The sequence below is a fragment of the Lathyrus oleraceus genome, chromosome 7, assembly GCF_024323335.1.
Source record: "Lathyrus oleraceus cultivar Zhongwan6 chromosome 7, CAAS_Psat_ZW6_1.0, whole genome shotgun sequence".
In the NCBI taxonomy this organism is placed as follows: Eukaryota; Viridiplantae; Streptophyta; class Magnoliopsida; order Fabales; family Fabaceae; genus Lathyrus; species Lathyrus oleraceus.
In genome coordinates, this window is record NC_066585.1 from 524,325,102 (window position 1) to 524,335,921 (window position 10,820).

Consider the following 10,820-nt stretch of genomic DNA (forward strand, 5'->3'; position numbering starts at 1 on the left):
AATTTTTAGATTTCAGGCTCTAGGAGCTTGTTTCAGTTCGTACAACGCTTTATGTAACTTGTACATCATCTATTCCCGATTCTTTTTCATAAATCTAGAAGGTTGTGACATGTATACCTCTTCTTACAATGGACCGTTCAGAAATACAGATTTCACATCTAAATGCATCATAGGCCAGTTCCTATTAGCAGCTATCACAATCACCAGTCTGATTGTCTCATGTCTCGCTACAAGAGTAAACACTTCAAAGTAATTTAATTTAACCCAGGTTTCTGTATGAAACCTCTTGCTACTAACCTTGTTTTTTTTCCAATTGATCCATATGGCTTCAGTTTCTCCTTGAAAACCCATCTGATGCTGATGGCTTTCTTGTCCTTTGGAAGCTTAGTCAACTCATAAGTCTTGTTTCTTTCTATAGCCTCAAGTTCATGGTCTTCATCAACACTTTCTTCTTAAGCTCTTCTTCAACAATAACTGGTTCAGAGTCTACTAACATGGCACACTGAAGGAATTCTCCTTCAGAGTCTATTTTAGTATCTTACAACATGTCAAACTCTACAAATCTTCTTGGAATCTTTCTGATTCTTTGTGTTCTCTGAACTTGTTCATAATCTTCTTCGGATGCTGGAACAATATCAGATACTGGAACCCCAGAAGTACCACCTTTAGAGGCATGACCACCTTCAGAGTATAGAATATTCCCAGAGTCATAACCTGGATCAGAATCAGATTAACCTTCAGAGTCAGACTCACCTTCAAAGTCAAACTCGCCTTCAAAGTCACTTTCAGAATCATTTTCTAATTCTGACTCACCTTTAGAGGCAGAATCCCCTTCAGAGATAGATTCTCCTTCAGAGTCAGATTATCCTTCAGAAGTTAACTCAGGTGTTAACACTACACCAAAGTTGGATTGAGATTTACTCTAGTCCCATGCTTCTGATTCTTTCACATTGACATCTTGTCGCAACCTGAAAAATACAGTGTGCGAAAAAACAACCGGCGAAAGAAAATGACAGAAGAGTCGCCACCGTGCGTTATTTATCCCAAAGGAGGGAAAGGAAACGCTCGAAGTAAACCTGAAAAGAGGAAAGGAAAAGACAAGGTCTCGCAACCAAATCTTGGGTTCGGGAGTCGGTTATGCGAAGGGAAGGTATTAGCACCCCTACGCATCCGTAGTACTCTACGGGATCCACTTTTGTAGTTCTTGTCTAAAGGGTGTGAGTTTATCTTGTGCTGTTTACTAAAAAAAAGGGTTAAATGACAATGACTCGCGCGGATGTCGCATCCACTACATACGTATCTCATCTGAATATGAGAATCAGAGTCTTCGTAGCTCGGCTGACCTAGGGGTTTGGGGGATGTGTGCTCGCTAAGACATCGCGTCTTATGCCTACGTATCTCATCTGGAATGAGAATCAGAGCAAGCCGTAGTTCGGCTAACTACGGGGTTATGGATTGGGTTTTAGACGAACGACGTTACTACGCAATCTACCGGATGCTCGACCTTTGGAGACTTACTCGCCTGTAGTAGAAGGAGTAAACGTGTGTTTAGGAGAAGAAAAATCAATGAAGGGTTAGGGTTTGGGATGCTCATACAAAAGGAGTCCTGGACGAAGGAACCTGTAAAAAAAAATAAACACACAAAAACATTGCCTCCTATCGAGGTCTTCCAGCTAGGAAAGCAGTAAAATGCGGGAAAAATGTAAAAGTACCACGCGGATAAAGATCCGAAGTAACAGCAATTAGAGGAATGGGAAACCCAGGGATCCTTCCCAGCTAAACACCATCAAAGAAAGTGAGTCAGTACAGGTAATCAGAATGAAACCTCCAGGGGGTATCCCACAAATAAAGTGGAAAACCACGCAAGTTATCCCTGCAAAAGTCATGTGAGCCCTCACAAAAACTCAACAAACAGGTTAGAGACAAAAAAAAATAGGGTAATCAAGGGTTGCCCCCAAATCAAAATGTAACCACCGGAATCATGCCATTAAAATTCACAAAAAAGACATGCATCAAAAGGGTATCAAATTCACCCATAATACCTCAAACATTCAGAGTATTCAAATTCAAAGCTTAAAGGTAATGGGAATAAGGGCAAACCTGATTGGAGAGCTTGATTGAAATTGAGTTACACCCGTGAGGTTTACAAAACAATCTTTAGGGTTTATGTGAGGCAGAGGTGATTCTGTGCAGTTGAGTTCCCTTCAGGGTTTGGAGGCTGCTCTGAACTCTGTTAGCTCTTCTCTCACTATCTTTTTCCCCAGGGTTCTTCTCTCACTATCTTTTTCCCAAACAGGGTAATAGGAATGGAATTGCCTTTTGTTTCACTGAAACTCTGTATTTATAACCTGATTTTTGTGGACCTGTGGGCTCAAATGAGAGAGGTCCAAGTCCAAGATTTTTTCTTTTATTTATTTATTTAAATTTTTTTAAATAAAAAAAAACATATAGGACCAGCAAAGTGTCTTGGATGATGTTCAAGCTTCTTGGATCCGATTCCGATTGCCATGATGAAATGCAAATGACCTAAAAATGAATGCATGCATGAGGTGTAAAGCGTATGCTTCCAGGAAAAATGAAGGGTAAATTTTGGGGTATTACAGCTGCCCCTATTCAATCAACTGGAGACCTGGAAAAAAGATAGCAGCGGCTTTCGTGCTTTCGAGGTATCAAGGGATTGAATACAATAAAAGCCCGAAAATTTGCACTGAAGTGAAGTGAAGTAACAATGCCTGTCAGAATCGGCAAAGAGGTGGTCTTGAAAGAAGAATTCGTCTGGTACGGTGAGAGTCAGTCTGAATACCGAAAAAGAATGTTAACCTGGATACCAAAATAAATGGTAACACAGAAATAACCATGGCCTGAATGCCGCTCATCAGTCTGAATACTGGAAATGACTTCGATCTGAACATCGGGAGATATGAGATTATTAATATCGGTCTGAACACCGAGAGACTGGCCTGAATGCCACAAGTTGCGTCGACCTGAATGTCGGAAACTTCTTCGATCTGAACATCGGAAAATTGGCCTGAATGCCACAAGTTGCATCGACCTGAACGTCGGAAACTTCTTCGATCTGAACATCGGAAAATTGGCCTGGATGCCACAAGTTGCATCGACCTGAACGTCGGAAACTTCTTCGATCTGAACATCGGAAAACTGGATTGAACGCCACAAGTTGCATCGACCTGAACGTCAGAAACTTCTTCGATCTGAACATCGGAAAACTGGCCTGAACGCCACTTCGGTCTGAATATCGGAAACTTCATGCCTGTCGGCATCGGCAGAAATAGGGAACGATAATAGAGGCGGCGCATGGGCCAATGACACTTGCTGGGGATAACAAAGGTAAGTCGTGAACAATCTTCAGTCTGAGTATTGGAAACAACTTTTGGCTTATCACTTGGGATACCGAGAATGTTTTATGCTTACATGCGTATGTTTGAATTTTTCAATGGCGTAATGCTCCATGAAAATGGAAATGCTACGCGATTTGGGAGGATGCAATGCAATATGATTCTACATGCAGGGATGCGAAATGCTGGGTAGAATGCCAAGCTGAGGCAAGAGGATCTGCTGGGGAAATGATCACCATCTTCTGGACCCTGGCAAGGCTGCTGGAGATGCACATCGCAAAGAATTCTGTGGGAAAATGACCTGCCACACGATGTTCTAGCAATGACGAAATACCGAGATTCTGACTAGGGAGAGAACGACACTGAAAACCTGCTGTTGGGGAAAGCGATAGTGGTTCTGGCAACCACGATCTGCGAGAGATGACTCAGCAGGGGAAGCAAACACCGATATGGTACCGAGGTTCTGCTTCAAGGAAAGAAACCATGGATCTGGCATTGGGATTATCGATCTGGCCTCGAACTCTGAGGAGCAGCCGCTTCTGCTGGGAAGATACAGTCTGGCACTGTCAACTCCGCTGGGGGTATATAGTCTGACACTGTCAACTCTATTAGGGAGTGTATAATCTGAAACCATCGCTTGGGGGGAGGTACAGTGGTGAGAACCTGCTGGGGATTGAAGAATCCAACGCTCTTATCAGCTCTGCAGGGATAAGATACTGAATTCGTCTGTTGGTGGAAAACATTCACGATCATCTGCAGGGGATTTTAAGGAAATGCCCCGAGGATACCTGTTCTGAATAGACAATCCAAAGCACTTAAAATTTACAGCAATTTTAAATGTTTATTAAGCATGTACCTGTAAAGCTCTTATGTGTCATGATGCAATGTTTATCAAAAAATTCGGACGTCATTTTTGCAAACAAAATAAAAAAATGAAAATGAAAACAGAGATATACTGAATAACATGATTTTATTGATTGAACGGCCTCTGAATAGGCATTTACATCAGGAAGCAATCCCTGGAAAGAGTTAATCGCACAACAGATAAAAACAGACATTAATCTAATGGCAATGTGAAATGGATTTCTATTGGGTTCCAATTCTGCTATGACTTGCTCGTCTTCAAGATCCTCCAGATGATCAACTTTCTGAAAAGAGTGATTGGACTGTTTCGTATCCTTCAAAAGTTTCCGGTCATTGACACGAGATGAGATTCAGAACTACTCAGAACGCAGTCATTCGCTTAATCCCTAACTTTTGCCTGGATCGCCCTTTTCGGGTTTTCAATCCACCGGGATACCCATTTTTGCCTAAGTTGCCTTTTCAGGTTTTCAACTTACCGGGTGTACAATCTTTTCACTTTTAATCCCTAATTTTTTCCCGAACCTTTTTCATTTTCTTGGTTCGCCGGGATGCCCATTTTTTCCTGGACTACTCTTTTTATTGTCCAGCGGGTCTATTTCATGCGAAGTATTTTTTTAACTGCGTCTGAGTTCACCGGGGAAGTGAAGTTTTCACCATCCATCGTTGCAAGCATTAAGGCCCCACCATCAAAAACCTTGGTGACAATATACGGTCCATCATAGTTAGGAGTCCACTTGCCCCTGTGATCTATCTGAGGAGGAAGGATCCTTTTCAACACCAAATCTCCGACCTGGAAGCATCGAGGACGCACTTTTTGATCAAAGGCTCTCTTCATCCGACTTTGATACAACTGCCCATGACAAATGGCTGCCATTCGCTTCTCTTCGATAAGACTTAACTCATTAAACCTTGTCTGAATTCATTCAGCTTCGTCTAACTTGACATCCAACAGGACTCTTAGAGAAGGAATCTCCACTTCAACAGGTAGGACTGCTTCCATACCATACACAAGGGAGTAAGGGGTTGCCCCGGTCGATGTACGCACTGAAGTACGGTACCCATGCAAGGCGAAGGGTAGCATCTCATGCCAATCTCTGTACGTAACGGCCATCTTCTGCACAATCTTCTTTATGTTCTTATTTGCCGCTTCAACAGCACCGTTCATCTTAGGGCGGTAAGGGGAAGAATTGTGATGTTGAATGTTGAAGTTCTGGCACAACTCCTTCATCATTTTGTTGTTGAGATTAGAACCATTATAAGTAATGATTCTTTCGGGAATCCCATAGTGACAAATGATTTCTTTCTTGATGAATCGGGCAACCACATGTCTGGTGACCTTCGCAAATGACGCTGCTTCGACCCACTTGGTGAAATAGTCAATGGCAACAAGGATGAAGCGATGCCCATTGGAAGCGGTCGGCTCAATCTTTCTAATCATATCGATGCCCCACATAGCGAAAGGCCACGGCGAAGACATCACATTCAAAGGATTCGCCGGCACATGCACCTTATCAGCATAAATCTGGCATTTATGGCACTTCCGAGCATATTTGAAACAATCAGATTCCATGGTCATCCAGTAATAACCTGCTCTCAACAGTTTCTTAGCCATTGCATGTCCGTCGGCATGAGTATCGAAGGAGCCTTCATGAACTTCCTGCATTAACATGTCTGCTTCGCGTCTGTCCACGCATCTGAGCAAAACCATGTCGAAGTTCCTCTTATACAGAACATCGTCTTTGTTCAAGAAGAAACTGCCTGCCAATCTTCTCAAAGTCTTTCTATCATTGTTGGATGCCCCTGCAGGGTACTCTTGATTCTTCAGAAAGCACTTGATGTCGTGATACCAGGGCTTGTCATCAACTACTAGTTCAGCAGCAAACACATATGCAGCCCTATCAAGGCGCATCACGTCGATCTTGGGAGCATGGTTCCAACGGATCGCCGTGATCATGGAGGATAGAGTAGCAAGAGCATCTGCCATCTGGTTCTCATCACGAGGTATATGGTACAACTTTACTGTTGTGAAGAAAGTCAACAGTCTTCTCGTGTAATCTCTGTAGGGGACCAGAGTAGGCTGGAGAGTGTTCCAATCACCATTCACTTGATTGATTACCAGAGCTGAATCTCCGAAGATGTCCAAAGTCTTGATTCTCAAATCAATGGCTTGCTCAATACCCAAGATACAGGCTTCATACTCAGCTTCATTATTGGTGCACTCGAAAGTCAGACGAGCGGTGAAAGGCATGTGGGCACCTTTCGGAGTTGTAATGACAACACCAATTCCACTTCCTCTGGCGTTGACGGCCCCATCAAACATTAAAGTCCACTTTTCATCTGGATCAGGTCCCTCTTCAACAACTGGCTCTTCACAGTCTTTCATCTTGAGGAACATGATGTCTTCATCTGGAAAATTAAACTTCATCAGCTCATAATCTTCAACCGGTTGTTGAGCAAGATAGTCTGACAGAATACTCCTCTTGATGGCTTTCTGGGAAGTATACTGGATGTCTTACTCTGTCAATACCATTTGCCAACGAGCAACTCTTCCGGTAAGAGCTGGCTTCTCAAATATATACTTGACTGGATCCATTTTGGAGATCAGTAAGGTTGTGTGAGACAACATGTATTGTCTCAATCGCTTAGCAGCCCATGCAAGTGCACAACATGTTTTTTCAAGCATTGAGTATCTCAACTCGCAATCTGTGAATTTCTTACTCAGGTAGTAGATGGCATGCTCTTTCCTACCTGTCTCGTCGTGTTGACCGAGAACACAACCTATGGAATTGTCTAGTACTGTCAAATACATAATCAGCGGTCTCCCTGGGACCGGAGGCACAAGGATAGGAGGATTCTGCAAATACTCTTTTATCTTCTCGAACGCCCTTTGACAATCATCATTCCACCTGATAGCCTGATCTTTTCTCAATAATTTGAATATTGGCTCACACGTGGCTGTTAGGTGAGAGATGAACCTTGCAATGTAGTTCAACCTCCCTAAGAAACCACAGACTTGTTTCTCTGTTCTTGGCTCAGGCATTTCCTGTATCGCTTTCACTTTGGCCGGATCCACCTCAATCCCTTTTCCGCTAACAACAAAACCCAGTAGTTTTCCAGATCTCACCCCAAAAGTACACTTGTTCGGATTAAGCCTCAACTTGAATTTCCTCAAACGCTCAAACAGTTTCTGCAAATTCACCAAATGTTCTTCTTCTGTCTGAGATTTGGCAATCATATCATCAACATAAACCTCGATTTCATGATGAATCATATCATGGAATAGAGTCACCATCACTCGTTGATATGTTGCTCCGGCATTTTTCAGACCAAACGGCATCACCTTGTAGCAGAAGGTGCCCCATGGGGTTATGAATGTTGTCTTCTCCATGTCTTCTGGTGCCATCTTAATTTGATTATAGCCAGAAAAACCATCCATGAAGGAGAATACCGAGAACTGAGCCGTGTTATCCACCAAAACGTCAATGTGAGGTAAGGGGAAATCATCTTTAGGACTAGCCCTGTTCAGATCCTGGTAGTTAACACACATCCGTACCTTTCCATCCTTCTTAGGTACCGGAACGATATTTGCAACCCATGGCGGATAATTTGTAACTGCTAGAAACCCTGCATCCAACTGTTTTTGCACTTCTTCCTTTATCTTGACAGCCATCTCCGGTCTTATTCTTCTGAGCTTCTGCTTGACCGGAGGACAACCTTCTTTGAGCGGCAAGCGATGTACCACGATGTCTGTGTCAAGCCCTGGCATGTCCTGATAAGACCAAGCGAAGATGTCAACATACTCTTGCAGCAATTCAATCAACCCCTTCTTCACATTGTCTTCCAAAGCAGCCCCTATCTTGATTTCTCTCTTGGCGTCCTCGGTGCCGAGATTAATCACTTCAACAGACTCTTGATGCGGTTGAATAACCCTTTCCTCTTGTTTTAATAACTTGGTAAGTTCTCCAGGGAGTTCACAGTCTTCATCACCCTCTTCTTCAGCTTGAAAGATTGGATTTTCAAAGTCGAAACGAGCCATAGTAGAACCGTTATCAATAGGATTCGGTGATGTGCATCTGCATGAGTGATGGTATGTGCTTATGAGTGTGAAAAAAAAGAAAATTAAACAAAACATTGCCATTTTTTTTTTGAAAAACTGCAAAAATAGAAAGACAGGGAACGAAATATTTGAATGCAAAAAGACGTCCTTTATTTATGATAAAAAATGCAAGTGTCACATAGATGAGCCCTACAATGAGTCATTACGCCCTGGCGGAACGTAAGACTTGGATATGCATGAATAAACAAAGAAAATTACTCCTCCAGACAAGTGGCTTGGACAATCTCCTCAGAAGACCAATTGTTGAGAACTTCACCCGGGATCCTCGGACGCACCCAGTTATCGATGTCGCAATCACTATCCCCATCTTCATTGTTGACCGCAGAGACTAATTTGACTTCTCCTTCAACCATGTTAACGTTGGCTCTACCATGCCGGGGCATGGGATTGTTGACGACATTAGGAGCTGGTGCAAAGTTAATGGCCTTTGAATCAATGAGGTCCTGAACTACGTGCTTAACAGCTTTGCAGTTCTCAATATTATGGCCAGGTGCCCCAGAGTGGAAGCTACACCTAGCGTTGGCGTCATAACCCACCGGAAGCCTACCAACGGGAGGAGCCAGAGTGCGCAACTGCACAAGTTGTAGTTGTTGAAGACTAGAAAGCAACTGAGCGTACGACATTGGAAGAGTGTCGAAACGCCGATCCATCGTCCTTGGCCTCGGTTGATAGGCGGGTCTGTTACCCGGTTGTTGTAGTTGGTACTGAGCTGGTTGATGCTGTGGTTGTTGTTGTTGTTGTAGTGGTGCTGCAGCTGAAATGGTCACAGCCGCAACATACGGTTGCTGATGATAGTTCTGAAAGTTATTCCTCCGGTTATCCCCGTTCTGATAAGAAGATATGACACTTGCATCCCCTTCTCTCCTCTTCTATCCCTGAATGAACGGATTCTTCACCCCTGATGAGGATCCATCTCCACTCTGGGTCTTGTATGTCCTCAGGTAATTCTCCACCCTCTCTCCGGTAGAGACTACATCAGCAAAATTGGAGGCATTGCAACCCACCAGGCGCTCCAAATAAGGTCCTGGCAGAGTGTTCATGAACATGTTAGCCATTTCCTTCTCCAACATAGGAGGTTGAACACGGGAAGTTGTTTCTCTCCAGCGTTGAGTGTATTCTCTGAAGCACTCATTGCTTTTAAGAGACAAATTTTGAAGTTGAGTTCTGTCCTGAGCCATGTCTGCATTATACTGATACTGCTTCACGAAAGCCTCAACCAAATCCCTCCAGCAACGGATGTGGGCTCTGTCTAGCCTCATATACCATTCCAGGGATGCCCCAGCTAGGCTGTCCTGGAAAAAGTACATAAGCAACTTTTCATCATCGGAGTATGCAACCATTTTACGGAAATAGGCTTGCACATGGGTCTTCGGGCAAGAGTTGCCATTGTATTTGTCAAATATCGGGACCTTGAATTTCAGTGGCACTCTCACACCTGGGACCAGCCCCAAGTCAGCAACATCTACTCCCAGAGGATTCTGTCCTTCCACTGCCTTCAACCTCTCTTCCAATCTTCTAAACATGGGGTCCATACCATGACCCATACCAAAGTCTTCCTGCAGCAGGGGGAACTGATCGTCCTGATCATCATGAACGGGCTGTTGACCGGAGGTGACATGTAGGATTGGGATAGGCCCCGGTCCATTGGGTCCATTAGCCTCTCCAGCTGGAGGATCAGTCACCGTCTCTGGTTGAGCAGGGGGATTCCTATATATCATCTGCCTGAGCTCTTGTTGTCCCTGAGCCACCCCTTGAACCACATCCATGAATTGATTCATGCGGATTTTCATCTCGGCGAACTCTGCATGTAGGCTTTCCATTACTCTCTGTTGGTTTCTGCGGGTACCGTACTGGTGAATGCGTGGGTCAGCTTTTCTGCTGATTGAACACCAAACAAACTGAGAACACTGTGGCGGTACCTGTTATGCAAGACATGCTAATGAATATATAAATGCAATGACATGTTTATCAATTCCAAAGGTATTCTATCCCCTTGATTCCAGTCTCTCAATAGATAAACGATGTAAAAAAAAAGACTAAGCTGTTGATGAGAACTAAGAAAATTCCGACTAGAATCAAGTAGAAGATATAAACCCCACAGAAATGGATAAACATGTGTGAATGATTATGAATACAAAGTGATGTGATGCAAAATGATGTGAATGCAGTGCAGTGGCATGGGAATCAGGATCCCTGTATCTGCTTGAACATCTGTCAGGTTGCACTGTCTGGAGAGAAATTAAGAGCACATCAAACAAAGGTCATGGGATGGATCATGTTATCCTTAATATCAACCACCCATTTTGATGGATTATGGTTTACACCTTATCAACACCCAAGTTTCATTGATATTAAGGATAACTGATCGGATCAACCATGAATCAAGGGTTTGTTGCAAGTCACGAGCATGGAGTTTAGGTTAAGAACCACCCAAAAGGAGTGTACTAAGGTTTAAACCTGCCAAACATGTTCTACAAAAGGTT